We start from the raw sequence: 18,559 nt of genomic DNA, 5'->3' as shown, positions 1-18,559 counted from the left end.
TCCCAGCACCTTTCCAGTACTTGCAAGTTTTTCCCAGAGGCCTGAAAGACCCTGCATTAGCTGGCCAGCTCATTTCCTCAGACATCTTGTGAAACTCTGCTGCCTCCCACCCAACTCCTGTGGACTTTGGTTCCTGGAATGTTCCAGGTTCTTTATCAACCTGTCATCATCATCCATGATGGGCATGTCCGGAAGAGGCAGACAAGCCTCCTCTACTCCAGGAGGTCATAGAGTACTAAGGAAAGGGACCTCATCATTAGTGCATGGTGTCCAGCAGCTGCTGTGGGAGCCAGACCATGAAACCCTCTGTCTGCCCCAGGAGGTGACCCCTTCACAGTTAGCTTGTGTCAGCCATGCATGTCACACTGAAGCCGATGTTGACCGAAACCCCCTAAGACATTTTCAGACATCTGTGCAGAAAAGGAAGGGCTCAGAGGTAATGGAACCTGTCTTTCTACATCAGAAGGACTGTCATGTATACCAGGGAGCTAATCTGCCTTCCTGGCTCCAGGAAGCAGAAACCATGGATTTGGGCTCCACACAAGTTGCAGACTTGGATAACTGCGCAGCAATGAGAGAAATTCCACAAGAGTATGGGGCTTGGGTGGCCTCAGTAGTGCTCAGGAAAAGGCCAGGCAGCCACTGATCCAGGCTGTGGGCTTGGAGATTCTTATATTCTGAGCCCAGTGGAGAAGGTGATGCCCAGAGCTCCCCCCACCATCTTGAACTTCTATCCCTTAATGCTATTGATGGCTTACAGAGCTCTAAGGCCTTGTCTAATGCTGCCTTTACACATAGTAGCTAAGTGGAAGCTAAACCTTCTACATGGGTTGAATCCAAGAACCCAATGTGTCCAACATGTTTAGGAAAACAAAATTCACCTTTTATAAAGTCATTATTGGTACAGAACTACCACGGAGAAATCAGCATGATCCATATTTCTGTTCTCAAGGGAGCAAAATATCTTATTATGCTTTTAAAAGTCGTAATGATATTTGTTGGGTTCACCTAATCATATATATATATGATATAAAATTTAGAAAATACAGGAAAGCAATGAGTCTGAAATAAAATGGTCCATTATCCTATCACCTTGATATAAGGTCTATAAAGTTTTTGATGTGTTTTATTGTACTCTTATTTCCTATAATCATATATGCATACTTTAATTTTAATCCTGCTTTTTTTCTCGTGAAAAACACCATGGATATGTTCCATGTCATTAAATAGCCTTCTAAAATGTGATTTTTAATGGTTACTTAGTATTCCATTTTATGGCTGCTCCATAAATTAGTTAACCACTCCAGAACTGGTGAGTATTAAATGTGTTTCCAGAATTTTAGTAGCAAAAGTAATGTAATGGAGTTGTTTTTCATATAAACCTTTACCTACATAAGATTATTTCTTTAAGGACAATTTCTACATTTAACAATTGCTAAGTTAAAGTGAAGGCCAATTTATAAGGTGCTTGACATGTATTACCAAATTTTCCTCTGGAAAAAATCTTATTACTTATCCTGCCAGCAGCATTTGAGAAGGCTTCCTTAAGGAACGCTTGGAAACCTCTTTTGGTGACCTCATTGAGAACTACACTTTGGTCAAGTAAGGCAACCTTTGCACAGGGGGACACCTCAAACAGAAATTCTACCATGAAGCATGAACCCCCAATCACACCCCACCAGCTACGGCAACCCCTAATATACTATACATGTCTATGATTTTGCTTATTCTAGGTTTTGCATATAAGTGACATCATGCAATATTTGTTCTTTTGTGTCTGGTGGGTTTCACTCAGCATAATGTTTTCAAGGTCTATCCATGTTGTCACATGTACTCCTTTTTACAGTTGAATAACAGTCCATTATGTGGCTATACCACATTTTGTTTACCTATTCATCTAGTACTGGACACTTGGGTTATTTCCATTGTTTTAGCTATTGGAAATAATGCTACTATAAAGATAAGTGTATCCAGGTATGGTTTTTAACATGTAAGCACATAGAGAAATTACTCCCTTCATCAAATGGCCTGATTATAAATGATAAGCCAATCAAAGAGGCAGAATTAACTGGTGATGACAGATTCAAAGTTGAACGACCTGAGTTAGTGACATGGCCCCACCACTGCCAGGCATGACCTTGACCCAGTACTTACCTACTGTTTTCTCATCTATGAAATGGAGCCATAATAAAAATAGAACCTGGACAGTTGTCAGGAGCTGTATAGTAAACACAATGTTAGTGTGTTTTTAAAAATATAAAATCTCCTATGCAGCACACCCTGAGTTCATGTCCCTTATATTGTACATTTTATTCTCTCCAGCATTCCTCTGAAAATTCAGTATTTTATTTCCATTCCTAAATGAAGAACTTCAGAAAGTTTAAGTAAATTGACCAAGATTGCAAAGATAATAAATGGAAGAATTGGGATCAACCTTGGGTCTTTCTTACTCCAGAGTAAACCTTCCTTTATTTTTTCAGAATAGATGAAAAGAATTCTAAAGCCACACCTCTAGTTATCAGGTCTCATGAGAAATCCTTTCAGAGGCAGTATCTCAGTCCAGCATAGACATTTTGTTTGCTTGTTTGCTTTTTAATTTATTTAGATACAATATGGATTCAGTAAAATTCACCCTTTTAAAGTGTACTGTCCTGAGAATTTTGGAAAATCTATACATTCATGAACCACTACCACAATCAGGATTAAGAATATTTTTATCAGCCAAAGAGTTTCTGAGCGCCCCTTTGTGGTCAATTCCCTCTCTTCACTCCCAGGTCCAAGCACTCAAAAAATCTAATTTCATTCTCTAAAGTTTAGGTTTTTCTAGAATATCATATAAATGAAGGCATGCAGTATGTAGACTTTGGAGTCAGGTTTCTTTCTCTTAGCAGAATGCACATGAGATTAATCCACACTGTTGCGGGTATCAGGCATCCGTTCTTTTTAAATGACCTCCAGCCTTTGAAGGTGATGCTCTCTCCCCTTTGCAGCTGATGAGATCAAAGTTCAAAGGCGTTGAATACATTTCTGAAGGTCCTGTGACTACAGTCAAGCCTCGGTCTTCTCACATCACATCCTTCACTTCAACACACTATGGCCACAGGCACTGATGGGACTTGGTAACTTGTTCTGCCCTTGAAGAGACTCATGTCTCTGTCTCTTCACTTGATTTCTAGCTCCTAAAGGGCAGGTTCTCGGTCCAGTTCATCACCTCATTCCAAATTTCAAGCTGGGCACTGAGCCCAATATGTACATCCAGGAAGCATTTGTAGAACTAAATTGCACTGAAAGACAAGGAGACATGTCAGAAAAACAAACAACAAACCCTGTGTAATTAGACAGCCTTGTAATCAATATATCAAAGCACGTTGAGTTTTCATTTTGAAGCAGGAAAATAGTAATAAACATGGAGACAAGGAAATGAATCAGTGACCCACATCACCCCCATAATACATCATCCAAAGTGTTTGCAGACCTCCACACCTCAGAAAAGCAGTGTCCACTCTTGAAGAGTCACAGAAGGCTCAAAGAGGAGTTTCCCCAAAAGGGAAGGACTTGGAACCCAATTATGTCCACAGTGGCCTCTAAGGCTAAGAATAGCAGCTGCCGCCTACTGAGGGTGCCAGACTTAGCTCAGAGTGCGATAAATGCCCCAAGTCTCTTGCGACCCCCTTGCCAGGTTAGTATCATTATTCTCAAATAGAATAAAAATTAAAAGCCTGAGGTTCAGAGCAGTTAGATCTTATGAACCAAAGCCATGGAGCTAGTACAATACCAAGCTGAAATTTAAACCAGTGGCTGTCTGATGTCCCTCTACTAAGCTGATATTTTATATCCCTTCCTGTTATTGGCAAAGGGATGTCAGAAGGATTCCTTTAAAATTACTTCTCTTCATTTGAGTCAACCAAAAAGTATCATTTCAGACCCTTTGCACATTTTTTTTTCATCTATTATGCTTGTCCACATCAAATGTCAAATCCTTGAGTAGATAACATAGGATAAGAAAAGCAAAGTAAGAGAAGACAAAACAAAGTCCGCTTTCAAAAGTTTGGAGGCTACAAATGACTAGATAATGGCTTAAAAGTGAGTCCAGAGGAGCCCCTAGAAAACAGGTCATTAAAGATAGACGTGGACGTGGACTTGGTGGCAGGTAGATGCCATCCTCAGAGAGTCTACCATGGACTGGACACTTTCTGGTGGATTACCAGATTTCCTTCATAGGAATGTACTGAAGTTTGCTTATTAGTCCCTTTTCAGATGAGGAGGCAAACTTTAAGAGCATAAGTATTTTACATTTCCAAGTGTATTAGTAAGGAAACTCCAGAGACATAGAACCTGGAAAGAAAGAGAGAAAGAGAGAGAGAAGCTTCATGAGGAATTGGCTCATACAACCACCCCCTGGAACTGTCAAATTTGAATTCCATAGGACAGGCTGCAGGCTAGAAACTGCAATAGGGTGATTCTGAAGTCTGGCAAGTTCATATTCCCTAGGATATGGATAGCTGAAGTAGAAATAGAAATTCTTCTTTCTGACTTCTGAAATCCTCAGTTCTGGCTTTAAGACCTCCAACTGATTGAATGAGGAGGGCAATCTCCTATTTTGATTGTAGATGCAATCAGCCATGGAGAAATCAATTGATTACAGATAAAAATCCATCTACAAAATACCCTCACAGTAGCAATCAGGGCAGTGCTTGCTTGACCAAACAACTGGACAGTAAAACTGAGCCAGCTTGAAACATGAAATTAATCTTCACACCATGGTTGCATAGCATCCAATTGACAGATCCCAAAGAGCCACACAGGTAGTAATTGCCTCTACATAGGTTGATCCTACAAAGGAATTTAATTTAGATTGGTTCACATGGTGTTTATTGAGGCCTGCCATGTACAAGGAACCATGCTGGGGGCTAAAGTGAAGGGGATATAGGGATAAATTCCAATAAAAAGTGGTTCCTATCTTTGGAAAATTCATATTCCACCAAAAGAAAGGGGATATGTTGCCAAGAGCGATACAGTTTGAAGAATCATGAAAAAATGCCATGGGGGCACAGAAGGTAGAGACATACATTCTGTCTACAGGACCCCAAGAACCACCAGGAAAACCCAGTTTTGGCAGTCCCTTGAGCTTTTGAGGGGCAGTTTTTGACAAATAGGTGGGGGTACCTGAGAAAGTCTGAGTTTTAGGAAAGAACAACAGCCCAGGAAAATGTTTGGAGATAGAGGGGCAGGGGCAGGAGCTTAGGTGGATGAGACACTCCACTGTTGACCTCAAACAACCCCCCAGGCTGCCATATAAAATCTGTCTGCGGACCACGAAGAACTGTTGGAGGAGGGGGTGGAGTGGGGAACAGGTTGGGGTCCAGAATAGAAGCCAGAAGAGAAAAATACTAGATTAGAGACACAGGAAGTCATAGAACAAAGAAGAGGGTTGAAGCCATACAAAGATAAAACAGCTGACAGAAGACAAAGCTCCAGAAAGAGTGTTTCTGGGTCTTTCTTTGCTGCGCAGTAGGATTGGCAGGTGGCCATCAAAGGGAAACGTGGCTGGGTACGGCTCTGGTGTCAGGCAGCCTGGGGGTGCAGGCTTTGTTCAGTGACTGAGCAGTCAGTGTGCTGATATTCAGAATGCACTATGCTAAGCAGAAGGTAGTCTATATTTAGATTTTTCTTTTAATCTTGAAAAAGAAGAAAACAGTAGCAAAGAACTTTCTTGTCAAATCCTAATTCAAGTTGAACTTCTAAAGACACCAAAGCTTTCGCAAGCGTTCAAATGGGAAATCAGAGGTGGGGGGGGGATAGATAGTTTTCTCCCATTTGTGTTTTCGCTTGCCATGGGAGTAACAGGGTATCAACCAAGTCCTGTGCAACACTTTTATTTTTAAAGCATTGTTTAATATACGGGCTCACATTTGATCCTCTGGACATCCCGATGAGTTAGACACAGACTGCAGATCATTTCCTTTCACATATGGTGTCAGAAAGGGTCTGAGCCTTACAGAGTTCAAGAACATCCCCAAGGCTGATCATCTGGTAAGTAACATATACAGGGATGGAACCCAGGATGGATGATTCTTGTCCCAGGGAAGGGGAGGTGCTGGGGGCTCTGTTGGAACAAGCTACAGGCTTCGAAAACCAACTGGATTATGTCCTGTCTCCATCATTTAGAAGACATGAAAACTTGAGCAAGTCATCTATCCTCCCTGAGCCTCTGGGCCCTTAGAGGCCACACAAGGATTATTTTGAAGATCAGGTGAGACAACACACATACCTAGCATGGTTCCTGGCATGCAATTGGTGGTAGCTATTCTCATAGATAGATGAGAGAAAATGGATGACAGAATGGGTAGCTCTGAATAGAAAGTTCTTATCTCTGGGGACGAGGAGTCTTGGCTGGGATTCTCATTCTGCCACAGCCTGGTTCTCAATACTTAACATCCTAGGAGGCCATGAAAACTGTGCTAGCAATAGACATTAGGACTGATGGGCCTGAGGTCCCTGCTCAGATAAAAACAATATTTGCCCTCTTAGATTCAAAACAAGTAGAGAAATAGGACAAGGAATAAAACAGATCAAGAGCAACCTATGTCTTTTATTATTATCAAGGCTAAGTTGGAAGATGGAGCTCAGAGTAGGAGTCCTATCAGCATGCTAAGTGAACCTACTTTGGTCAACAGTCAGAGGCTTTTCTGTGCTGCGGCTTAACTATCTATGACGGTGGATTGTTTCTGGGAACATGGACAAGTTTCCTTTCTGCATGAAGCTCGTTCCCACATTTACACATCAGGAAAAGGGTGGAGACAGGACCCGGATGCTAATATTCATCTACTGGGAAGGAAAATCAGGCTATGGAAGAAGCATTGCCCCTAACTTGCCCCAGATGATATTACCTTTTTATCATGTTAGGCTTGAAAATTGAGTGCATGGTGTCACTCTCCCGCCTGGGCTATGTGCTCAGCCTGCTTATATCCCTGAGCCCCCTGCCTGATAGTAGTGACATGCCACTTCCAGAAGTCAATGTTCAAGAGGCCTCAACAGCTCCCTTTGTCAGGGTTTTGCCGAGAATGTAAAAGTTGAAGATTAAATCCCTTTGTAAGTTGGACTCCAAAGAAATTGAAGAGTGAAACTGTGGTGTTCATGGTCCTTATGGACTTTTGGGAAAAGTCCAGAGTTCAAAACTGTTAGATAAAAAGAGCTCTCTTCCCCCATTTCTTATGCTTCACAGTCTCCCCACCCAGAGGAGTCCTCAATCCCTGCCTGGACTGGGGCACCTTAAGCATCTATGGCTGAGTCTGAACTGATCTTCCATTGAAAAGCATGTGGGTTTTTCAGGGCTTCAGACAATGTCTTAGTTTAATGCCAATTCTCTGAGGAGGTTCTCACTTTTGAAAGAGTTTAAACAATTAACAGGGCAAATAAGACCCATAAGACTATAAATGTTTCCCAAACCACCAACCTCTGAAACAGTCCAATTTCCAATCCTAAAGTATTATTCCTAGTAATCCCAGGAAAAATGAATTTCCCCAAACCCCATCCTTAATTTTGCCAAAGACCATAATAGCAACCCTGTGAAGGAGGGGGGATGTAGAAAACCTTGCCACTTTTAGCCCCATCATGTTGCCAGTCCACTTATGTCAGTTGTCTGGAACCCATAACATAGGAAATAAAACTCAAATGGGAAAAATCTTCCATGGATAAGTTAATTTGAGCACCTACCACATTGGAGGGGAAAATCTGCCCGGAAATCCTGTCTCCTATCTCAGAAAGGGAAAGCTGCTTTTCCTTCCTTCTAGATCATTCAGATCTCCTCACTCCCACTTCCCTCCCAGCTCTGTGTTTCTGCCATGCAGTGCCAATCCCTGTACAGAGTCGGCAGAGTGGGATTGTGTCTACCTCTCATGTAAATAGGCATTGGCGGTCCTGGGACATCATGCCTGTTGGTTGTGTCTCAGGCTATGGGCTTGCTGAGTCCAGGAGACCCTTATTCACTGGTCACCACATTTATTTTAGTTGGAGAATACTGTTCAGTACATCCCTGCCCTGCAGCCTCATTATCCGGTGCTTGTCTGGGTCTAAAGAAGACTAAATTTCTGACTGTGCCAACATTTCTCAGGTTTTCAGGGTTCCTGTCCATGTAAACATCTCTTCCCCCACCTCCTTCTCCCCAAGGGTGAGCTGAACTACTTTTCGTTTATTCCTTTCAGGGAAGTCCAGCTCATTGTGTGGTAATACAGGGCTGCTTCCTCAACTGGGCACTTACTGCTTATGCACCTTTAGGGCATGCTTTTCCCAGCTACCCTGCAGATGGAAGGCAGCCCGCATTCCTTCCCTAAACTGCTCCAAAAGGCTCTTTCTCCTCCAGTCCAGTCTCTGCCAGCTTATGAAAACCCTGCCTGCCTTTACATCTGCAGATAGCCTTTACCCTTGCTGAGGCTATTGTTTCCTGCATGCATGTAGTTCAAGGTCAAGTTGCATCCTAACCTGTCCTGGGACTGCACAGTCAATGCCCATACCTTCACTGAAGCCAGCAGTTGGCTGATATTTGCTTGCCAAGCCCCATGTGGACAACATCTGTTAAGGTCACCTATAACGGCCATGTGACCTACCCAAGGCCCCAGCATGCCTGATTTCTTTTTGCTTACAGCCATTCACATGGCTTCTCTGCAGCTTGATTCTTATAGAAAGTCAATCCTCTGTGGACCAAGTTGCTGTAACCTGTAGTTACCCACCAGGGTCAAATTGCCATGTATCCTAGCACCTACAGACTCTTGTCTGGGCCCCAGCAGTTAAAAACCAAGTGCACAGCTATTAAGGCCCACTTGGCTTCATCTGAGCTTCTGTACACTGCCAAGGTCAAGTGTCGCACTCGTAGCACTCCAGGCTCACATACCTGCCCCAACAAAACTGCAAACAATTCATGTCTATTTTGTGTTCCTAAATATTTCAGTGTTCCAGACAAATGTACTAAATTGTTAAGGTTTTAATACCACGCTTCTTTTCTACCTAAGATCTGAACAAATTGACAAATAAGAAAGAAATGGATGAAGGCCAAAATTTGCTTTCATTTTTGACAACTGCAAAATTGGAGAGATTGGAATTTACGTGACAGCCAAATGGGATGGCTAAGCAATCTCCAGCACCGAGCATAGTTATCCACCAGACACGGATGGAGTTAGAGGGGGGTCAGATGGGCTTCTCCAGAAGGGCAGCAGTGGCAGGGCAAAGGAGGTGTGGGTGGAAACAGAAAGCCATCCCTGAGGAGCAGAGGAAATCTGAGCCAAGCACACTCCATGTTTCCAGAAGTTACTCCACCCCAGAGAAGTGGATTAAGTAGAAGGGCTAGTGAAGCCTCATTTTTTTGGAAGGTGCATCATAGAAACAGAACCAACAGTAGATTTCTAAAACTTATTTTAAGAAATTGGTTCGCACAGTTATGAGGGTTGGCAAGTCTGAATTCCATAAGGCAAACTATCAGGCTGGAAACTGAAAGGGTAGCAGAGGGTATACACTTGAGGCATAATTTGTTCTATTTTTCGAAGCCCTCAGTTTTTTGCTCTTAAGGCCTCCACGTGATTAGACAAGGCCCATCCCATTAGTGAGGGTGACTTTCTTTACTTAAGGTCAACTGATTGTAGATACTAATCATATCTACAATATGCCGCCACAGCAACACTTAGGCCAGTGTGTGGCCAAACAACTGGCTATCATAACCCAGCCAAAGTGACACATAAAATCAGCCATCATTGAAGGATATATCGAGTGAAAAAGAAGTCTTGAACTTCACCTTTGGAACAGATGAGTGAACAGAAATTCTAGTGTCAGGCAGGTGGTCTCTAAAGGTGACCTCCAGGATTGGGTATTCACTGTGGAAGAACGGCTGGTGTTCCTTGAATGCAATCTCAGAAATCAGGGGTTACATTCTGATCAGGAATATGGTGCTGCTGATAAACCTCCAAATCTGCAAGCAGATACTTAGATCCATTCTAAATATCCATTGCTTTCCAGGTACAGTTGCAAAATGATCAAAATCTGATATGCAAATATTGTAACATTCTCTTGTTGAGTGTTTATTTGATGCCAGGCCTGGAGTTAGACATCGGGAAGAGAGAGAGAATTAATACATGAGAAATAGGAAACACCAACAGTATCCTTCTGGGTCTCCGTCGTTATAAGGAATAAATGAGTTAATTGCAAAAAACCATTTAGGATGGTGCCAGGCACAGAAATTGAAGGAATCTGCTCCCAAAGTAGGAAAGAAGAGATGGATGAAACCAAGGTCAGAGCTTCAGATTTTGGAACGTTCCACCAGGTGAAGCTAAGGATCTTGATCTTTGCCCTGAAGGTCATAAGGAGTGGCTCAGTTAGAAAGCTTCCTCCGTCTGCAGTTTCTAGGACTGGTCAGTAGGAAGGAAATGAATTTAGGGAGCAAGGTAAGAAATCATGATGAGGCCCTTCCTTAACAATATACAAACGAGGAAACCTCAGATTCAAAATAAATGAAGGAAATAGAAGTTAAATTCCCTGGACTCTCATTTAGGAAGGGATGGGTGGTGGTCCCTGTGACAAGAGAAAGTATATAGTAAATAAAACTTCTCCCTACAATGGCCTATGGTCATACTATGAAATCTAGTTTGGGAAGCACCCTCCAAAAACAGGCTTCCTGAGCCACAGTCAGGTTGATAGATTCTAATAAAGAAAGTTTACTGGGCTCCCCTGTCTTCCTATCCTCTTATTAAAGATAGTGGGTTGCAATGGATTTCCATTTCAGAGTTTATTGATTCTTAGTTTTGTGTAAGACTACCTTCCCCTAAACAGTTGGTATTCCCTCAAAAGTCTCTTTTGCATGGTAGCTCTGCCATGCATTAGTATGGGGGAAGGAGGTGGGGGTTTAATGCTGACTGGCAATAGCATTTATTTTTCTTAGCTAATAGCCAAGCATCTCTAATTCAAACCAACTGAACTAATTGAACAAAAAAGAATTTCACAGTACTGACTACTAGACTGTATTTAAAAGCAATTGTTCTCAATCAATAAATGCTGCTGGATTGTTTGATTTCATTAAAAATGTATTTGTTACCAAGCAGCTGGTACCCAAATAGTTGCTTTGGGTAGAGATTGCTGCTGCCCTATTGGATCACATATAAGATTTTATTTGCACATTTCCAGTCACAAATGACTCTGGAGCAAATGTTCATAGAATTGGGATGGTCCTACAACCCTATCACTGTCATTTAACCCTAAACTGAGAGAACACAGATGTTTCCTGGGCCTGCTCTCCCTGCATTCCAGAAGACAGTTCATCTTGTGAGGGCTTCACAAAGGCAAGAATATTAAAAATAATTCCTAAATATAACACATTGAGGTCACTTGAGAGGAATGCACTGTTTCTTTCAGATTCTCATCTGTCCATTTGCCTAATTCCGCAAACACTTTCGGAGGACCAGCTGTCCAAGAGGGCAGTAGCAATAAAACATAATAACCATAGTGGACATGTTTTGATTGCTAGATGCAGACACCACCCTAGATGTATGGCATTAATTATCTTGCTGTATCTTTACAACAAATCATGGAAAATGTACTCTTATCAGCCTTTTTTTTACAGATGAGTAAGACACAGAGGTTTGTTTCCCTTTGTTTTCATTTGCTAAAGCTACTGGAATGCAATATACCAAAAATGGATTGGGTTTTACAAAGGGGATTCATTAGGTTACAAATTTACAGTGCTAAGGCCATAAAAGTGTGAAAATTAAGGCATCAGAAGATGATGGACTCTGAAGAAAGGCCGCTGGCATCTGGAACACCTCTGTCAGCTGGGAAGGCACGTGGCTGGCATCTGCTAGTCCTTGCTCTCAATTCGTTGCTTTCAGTTTCTGAGTCCAGGGTCCTCTCTTAGCTTCTCTGGGATAAACTCTGGATTTCTTCTCTATTAGCTTAGCATCTTCTGAGGTATTTTCTATGTCCAATATCTATGCTTTCTTCAAAATGGCTCCCACTTAAAGGATTTCAGTAAGCAGATTAAGACCCACCTTGAATGGATGGAGATACATCTCCAGGGATACAACCTAATCAAAATGTTCCACCTAACCATAGATCTGTTCCCATAAGATTGGATTAAAAGAACACAGGCTTTCCTGGGGTACATTGCAGATTCAAACCAGCTCGCCCTTCTTTCCATCATACAATTTAGGTTGATGTTTATTTTGCGTGCTTAACTGTATGTCTATCTGTCTCACCTACTAGCCTGAAGCTCTGTGAAAGCTTGGAAGGTGCCTACCTTATTAACTCAGTGGATCCACTGCCTATGAAGTTTTTGGTGGCAAAGCAGTGAGAGGCAGTGGTTAAAATGCCCCTCAAGTACCCAGACTACTTGAATTCAAGCTCTAGACACATCTCACCCAGCATAACTAGAGAAGTAACTTGAAATAAGCTGATTAAATTTTTGTGTCTTAATTTCTTCTTTTGAAAACCAGAGAAAGTAATAAGATAATCCATAAGGTCATGTCAGGAAGCAAATGATTCAGTACTCGCAAAAGGCTGAGAACAGTGTTTGGAAACATAGTAAATGCTCAGTGAATATTAGCCAGCATCCCTAATGTATCAAGTGCCCCATAAATACTTGTTGGATGAATAAAGTAATTAAAGTTGAATGAATGAAGAACTCAAAGCTTATGATAAGGAATCATAATGGATTCACCCAGTTCATGGAGGTTAGGAGTTGCTTCCAAAGAGCTGACCCAACTTTCAACCATGTCCGAGAGGGTAGGCAGAATTTTGCAACATGAGGTGGAGGATGTTTACTGTTGGTGTAGGGAACAGAATACACAAAATCTGAGAGCACATGACACACAAGGACATAAATAGGGGCTTGTTGGGGGAGGAGCAAGTGACCAGAGTTTAAGGTGTTTCAAGGACCAAATTCAGGGTCTGTAAAGTCCATCAATAACTTGGGATATGATGTTGAGGGTAAGGCAGAGAATTTGAGGCTGCATTTCATTCTTCTCAAGCAAAGACAGGTATAATTCATCCTACTCCCAGCCTACAGGAAGAACATTTGGCTTTCTTCTCCAAAAAGCCCAGCCCCTCAAGAGTCTTCTCCATGAAGAGGTTGATAGCCACAGCACAGATACCTGCAGACTGTGTATATGCCTGACTCTCTCACTGGTCTGTGAGCTCCTGATGAGCTCAGGCATCCTTAATTTTCTTCCTTAAGTGTCCTCCGGAAATGCACAAAAAGCAACAATTGAATTGAATCACTGATTCCTTTATCAGCTGTGACCTCCGTTGCCAAAAATGTCCGAAATTTTCTGATAGAGATACATTAACTCCAAGGGAATTATTCAGAGCCCTGGTGTGCCTGTAAGGAACTGACTTTTTAGTCTAATAGACCTGAGTTCAAATGCAAATTGATTGAACTTGAGCAACTCTCCATTCCTTTGAGCTTCAGTTTCCTAGTCATGAAATGACTGTATGTGTCATTGTGAGAACTACATGGGAATTTAGAAGATGGTGCCAGGCAAATTGAAAGCTGTTAAATAATATGTAATCAAAATAATAAAGAGAACAATAAGGCAATTTTTTATTTTTAAAAAGAGTTTTACCCTGTTTCCTAAAAGGTAAAATTTGCTAGTGGGGCAGGGGATTGGAGGAGATGTTGGGGCACAGTAATGCTAATGATGATATTTAATATGCAATAACTCAATTATGAATCAGACACACTTCTATGTTTTTTGCTGCCATTGTTTGATTTAAACCTAAGGAACAACCCTATCAGTTATGTTGTTTTATCATCTTCATTTAACAGGTGAAGAAACTGAAACACAGAGATGATGTGAAACCCTTCTTCCTGTATCTCAAAACCCTGTCATAGAAAGGGAAGAAGAATCAGATGATTTTACATAAGCACAGTAAGTTTCACTGAGAGCCACTGACCAGTCTACCAGGAAGTCAGCACAATGTAAAAAAAAAAAAAAAAACAACTTTCTAGAATGCAGATCTGGTATTAGGTGGAACAGACTGCCCTAGGAGTGAGTGAATGGTGACTGAGTTCCCAAGCCCAGGAGGTATGCTGCATCAAAGGAGCACTTTGATGATAAATACACAGGTGAGATAAGGTGTCTACTAAAATCCCTTCTTTCTGAGCTCTAGCCTCCTCTGAACTGATTTCCACCACAGTCCCATGGGGCTGTGTCTGCTCAGAAAATTTCCGTTTGTCTAACTCCAACAAGTGCTGGGTGATCTAGATACTCTCTGGCACAGGGAAGGCACTCTCTAAGTATTCCTGGGATGGATAGATGGATGGATGGATGGATGGATGGATGGATGGATGGATGAATGGATGGATACCTTGGGACACATAACAAGCCTAGAAACTTTATATCATTAGCTCCATTTTACTACTAAGGTGTGTGGTTCATCCAAGATCATCCTTGAGATAACGAATAAGAGGATGGACCCCAGAGCCAGAGGACACCCTGCTCCCTGCCCCATGACTGGGACAGTGAAAAGTGACAGAGCTTTCCTGTGTCTTGGTTTTCTCATCCATTAAGGAAGAATTAATAATTCTACCAACGTCTTAGGGTTGTTATAAGTATTAAATGTAATCCATGTAGCCACACTCATATTAAACACTTACATGTTTACTATCAATTATTTACATGAAAGATGGTAATAAAAGCTAGGATATGGGGGTTACTGATATTTCTTGAGTTTTTACCATGGAGAGGCACTGATCTGGTCACTTTCTATGTGTGATTATGTCTAATCTAAAAATAGTGACATAAATTAGACATTATTAATACCACTTATAAAATAAAAACCAGAAAGATAATTAAGTTGCCAAAGACATAGAGTGTGCAATTATTTGAATCCATCTGCCAGTATTCAAAGGCTTTCAGTAGTCTTCTTCTATATAAACCAAGATATTCCTATTCCTAGCCCAGTAAAAAATCAACCACTCTGGGTTAACTTGTTTTCCCAACAATTAAATATTTAACTCTTTAAGCAGGGGAGTGTTCTTATTTTTAACCATTTTAAAATGTAAATTTCTTGAAAGTGATAGGTTCTCTAAGAGCAATGACATCTCACTAGCAATGAGTGCACCCAGTGCCTGGTTCTTGTTTTCTAATACCATTCTCTGATAAAAGAAACCCTGACTCCATGGAGAAATGGCAGATTCTAAGTCTGGAGGAATATTCTCAAGGAATATATGAGATGATCCTTGAACATCTTGTAGTGGCAGGAAATGAAGAAGTGCTCAGTAAACCAAAGGGTGTGGGTATGTTACAGGTGCATAGGAACCAAATGAAAGAGCTCCCAATGGCCAAAGATGGAGCAATTTAAGCAACAATAAAAAGTGGTGTTGTATTATAACCCAATGTATAAAATAAGTTTCCATGAGTTCACACTGATATAAGTAAATTATCAAATAAATAAACAAATGGGGGAGAAGTCTCCCATGCAGAAAAATTCCAAATAATTAATGCGAATACTTCACTCTCACAGAGGTGGAGCATAACTCCCCATTCCTTAGGTGTGGGCTGTGCATAATGCTTCCCTTCCAAAGGAGCAGAGTATGGAAAAGGGAGAACAGTAAATTTATGGAAAGCAAACCTGACAGGCACCACCTCAGTCAGGTGGTGGTCAGCATGTTGATAGTGTATGCACTTGATAGTATATGTGATGGAAGGGCACTTTACTTTTCTGATTTGCCTCACAAAGCCCATAACCTCAGTCTAATCATGAAAACACACACACACACACACACACACACACACACACATTTTCTAATTGAGGGACGTTCTACAAAGTACCTGACCAGCCCTCCTCAAAACTGTTCAAGTCATCAAAAACAAGGACAGCCTAGAGACTATAGCAGACTAGAGGAGCCTAAGGAGACATGATGATTAAATGTAATGTGGGATCCTGGAATAGGAAAAAGTCATTAGGTGAAAATTAAGGAAGAAAGTATGACTTTAGTTAATAGCAATGTATTGATACTGATTCCTTAGTTGTGACACAGGTACCACAATAATGTTAAGTTAATAATAGGGGAAATGCAGTAGGTTCTATGGGAACTTTCTGAACTATTTCTGAAACTTTTTTGGTAAATCTAAAACTATTCTAAAATAAAAATGTACATGAAAATAATAGTAAGTGTTCCCTTTCCTTTTATTTACATATTTTTCCATCTTTCTGGCTTAAGTTCATTTTTGTGGAAAACCCGCATTAAACTGAACTAAAATGTAATAAGGTCTGTTTTGGCCCCCATAGTGGGCAGGGCTGTTTGCCTCTAAAATAAATTACTCCCGTCCAATGACTATATTATATTGTTGTCATTATTGTTCTTTAATAAGGATTGTTTGAGAGCTTTTTGACTAGTCCACATTGTCTATGCTTTACTGCACTATGCTGTCTGCTTACAATAGCCCCTAATGTATTTCAGTGTTGCATTTTTAGAATATTAAGAGACTGAAAACTGAGCTTATGAGAACTTGGTTGAAAAGAAAGTGAATGGGCTTGGAGGATGGACTTCAGTTGTCTTTGTAATGATTCTATGGTCTGTTTGCAATATTTTATAGATTTTCTCCCTAATTAGCTGCTATGTTCTGGATAGGAAATTGAGAAAAAAATTGCATTCCAGATAAGGACTTGCCTAGGGATTACATCTCATGATCACCCTCTAAAAGTCAAAAGTGTTGACATAGCAGAGCTTCTCCCAACATCCTCTGACCTGAGAGCAATGAATGGAAACCTGAAGAGTCCCTGGAAGCCATCAAGTGTGCATTCTTAAAGGGCAATCTTTCCAAAGTACATGAATACAGTTTTCCCTCCTCTACTTGGCACCATGGATAAATTGGGTTTATCCCAACACTAACACTGAAGTTAAACCAAACCCCCAGAGAGCACTGAAAACATTAACTTTAGAGAATGGATTTTGTCTTCAGTCTTCTGCTTTCTGGACCAGGACTAGGATGAAAAGAAGTGAATGTTTTCTCCTTGTGAAGTGTCAACTGCTTCCATATTTGCAGCTGCAGAAGAGTTTCTGACTTGTCAACTATTTGACAAAATTTAAAGCCGAAGGGGACTGGAAAAACTTGGAGGTAAAATCCATAGATATGGATGAATCTCATATGTCTCCTCTCTCTCCCCGCTTCCCCTTTTTCTTCTGCTCATCCTTCATATCCACAGTTTTCCTTTCCAGTTTATCTTTCTTCTGCACCTTTGAAGGCAACTTCATTTTGAGGAAAGAATATATATAACATAAGCTATGGCGTAACTCTCTCTAATATTTGAATCCTGGCTCCCCTAGTTGCTCTTTACTAACTGGTTAAGTTATTTGAGCTCCTTGACTCTCATCTGTCTGCTCAAAAGGCAATGGCAAAACCTGACAGACTAAGCCCTTATTAGGAGTCTGCCAGACAACATGCATAGAGAGCCCGGGTGGGTAGTAAATGCTCAGTTGGTATTAATTGCTAATTCTCTTCTCTCTTTGGATCATCATGTTTCACAAACTTGCCACCTTGGATTCTATATTCTCAATCACCCTTCCAGGCTGGGCTGTGACTTGTCTCATCCTCTTTCTCCCTTATGGATAAAATGCAGGTCTATCCATAATTTGAGGGTAATAAAAACACAAGCAAAAAAATATCCCATGTCTATCACCTTGTTGGATTCTCAACTTAGTGAGTATGGAAATTCAGTTTATTTTGCATTCCTATTTAACCTTGATGATGGTCCTGCATTTTTCAGGGGAAGGAATTAGAGAAGTGAAGTGACTTGAAGTTAAAGACAGAATTAGGATTCAAACCTCGATCAGTCTGTGCCCCCCAGTCCATGCTCTTTCTATCTCATTGCACACCTCCCCTTGGAAGTGCTCAAATTGTCTATGGTACCTCTTTCATTTACTCATTGCATAAGTGCCTTCTCCACACCCGATGGCGCTGGACCACACAAAAATGAGCAAGGCATAAGCCCTCTGTCAATTAGTACCAGTCCAGCAGAGACACTCACCAGGAGCAAGCACAGTGCAGTATGATGCATATCACGACAGAGAGGAGCACCAGGTGCAAAGCCCCAGATGGGCTCAGGCCTACTCCCTTCCCCTCCAGCCTGGGGGTCCTAGCAACTTTCTACTTTTGCTAGTTCCTGCTCTGCCTTACTAGCCCGATTGAGTCTCAGAGGTTTCCATCACCTGCATAACCACTTCCCTGCATTAAAACCCTTCTGTTTTAAATACTCAAAGTGATTTCTGCTTTCCTGTTTGACTCCAACTGAAACAGTAATGATTCATAAATATAACTTGCTTGCTCTGTGCTATGTAATTAGCCGGGGACTGGAGACATTCAGTTCTTAAGTAATAGGATGGAAAATTCAAGGGCTTTGGTTAGAATTTGATCAGGCCCATTGCTTTGTGGTTTCAATAGGAAAACAAAAGGGTAATATCCTTATTATCTAAAGAAGTTATACAAATCAAGAACAATTCCAGCACACCACTGCAGCCAAATGTACACTGAGAATGATTGCCTTCCTTTGAGTATTTATTATGCTCCAGGCAACTCAG

General features: G+C 41.2%; 1 long non-coding RNA gene across 1 annotated transcript in view; it reads right to left on the bottom strand.

Moving 5' to 3' along the window:
* Positions 1 to 2,593: 2,593 nt before the first annotated feature.
* Positions 2,594 to 18,559, bottom strand: part of LOC143651534 (uncharacterized) — a 41,669-nt gene continuing 25,703 nt past the window's right edge. Inside the window, exon 3 of the long non-coding RNA XR_013160017.1 lies at positions 2,594 to 3,284. This is a non-coding gene — a long non-coding RNA (uncharacterized LOC143651534). The remainder of the gene's footprint in view (positions 3,285 to 18,559) is intronic.

Source organism: Tamandua tetradactyla, chromosome 12 (assembly GCF_023851605.1).
Source record: "Tamandua tetradactyla isolate mTamTet1 chromosome 12, mTamTet1.pri, whole genome shotgun sequence".
Classification (NCBI taxonomy): Eukaryota; Metazoa; Chordata; class Mammalia; order Pilosa; family Myrmecophagidae; genus Tamandua; species Tamandua tetradactyla.
The sequence above is the reverse complement of the archived record's forward strand: the minus strand, read 5'-3'. Positions and strand labels throughout refer to the sequence as shown.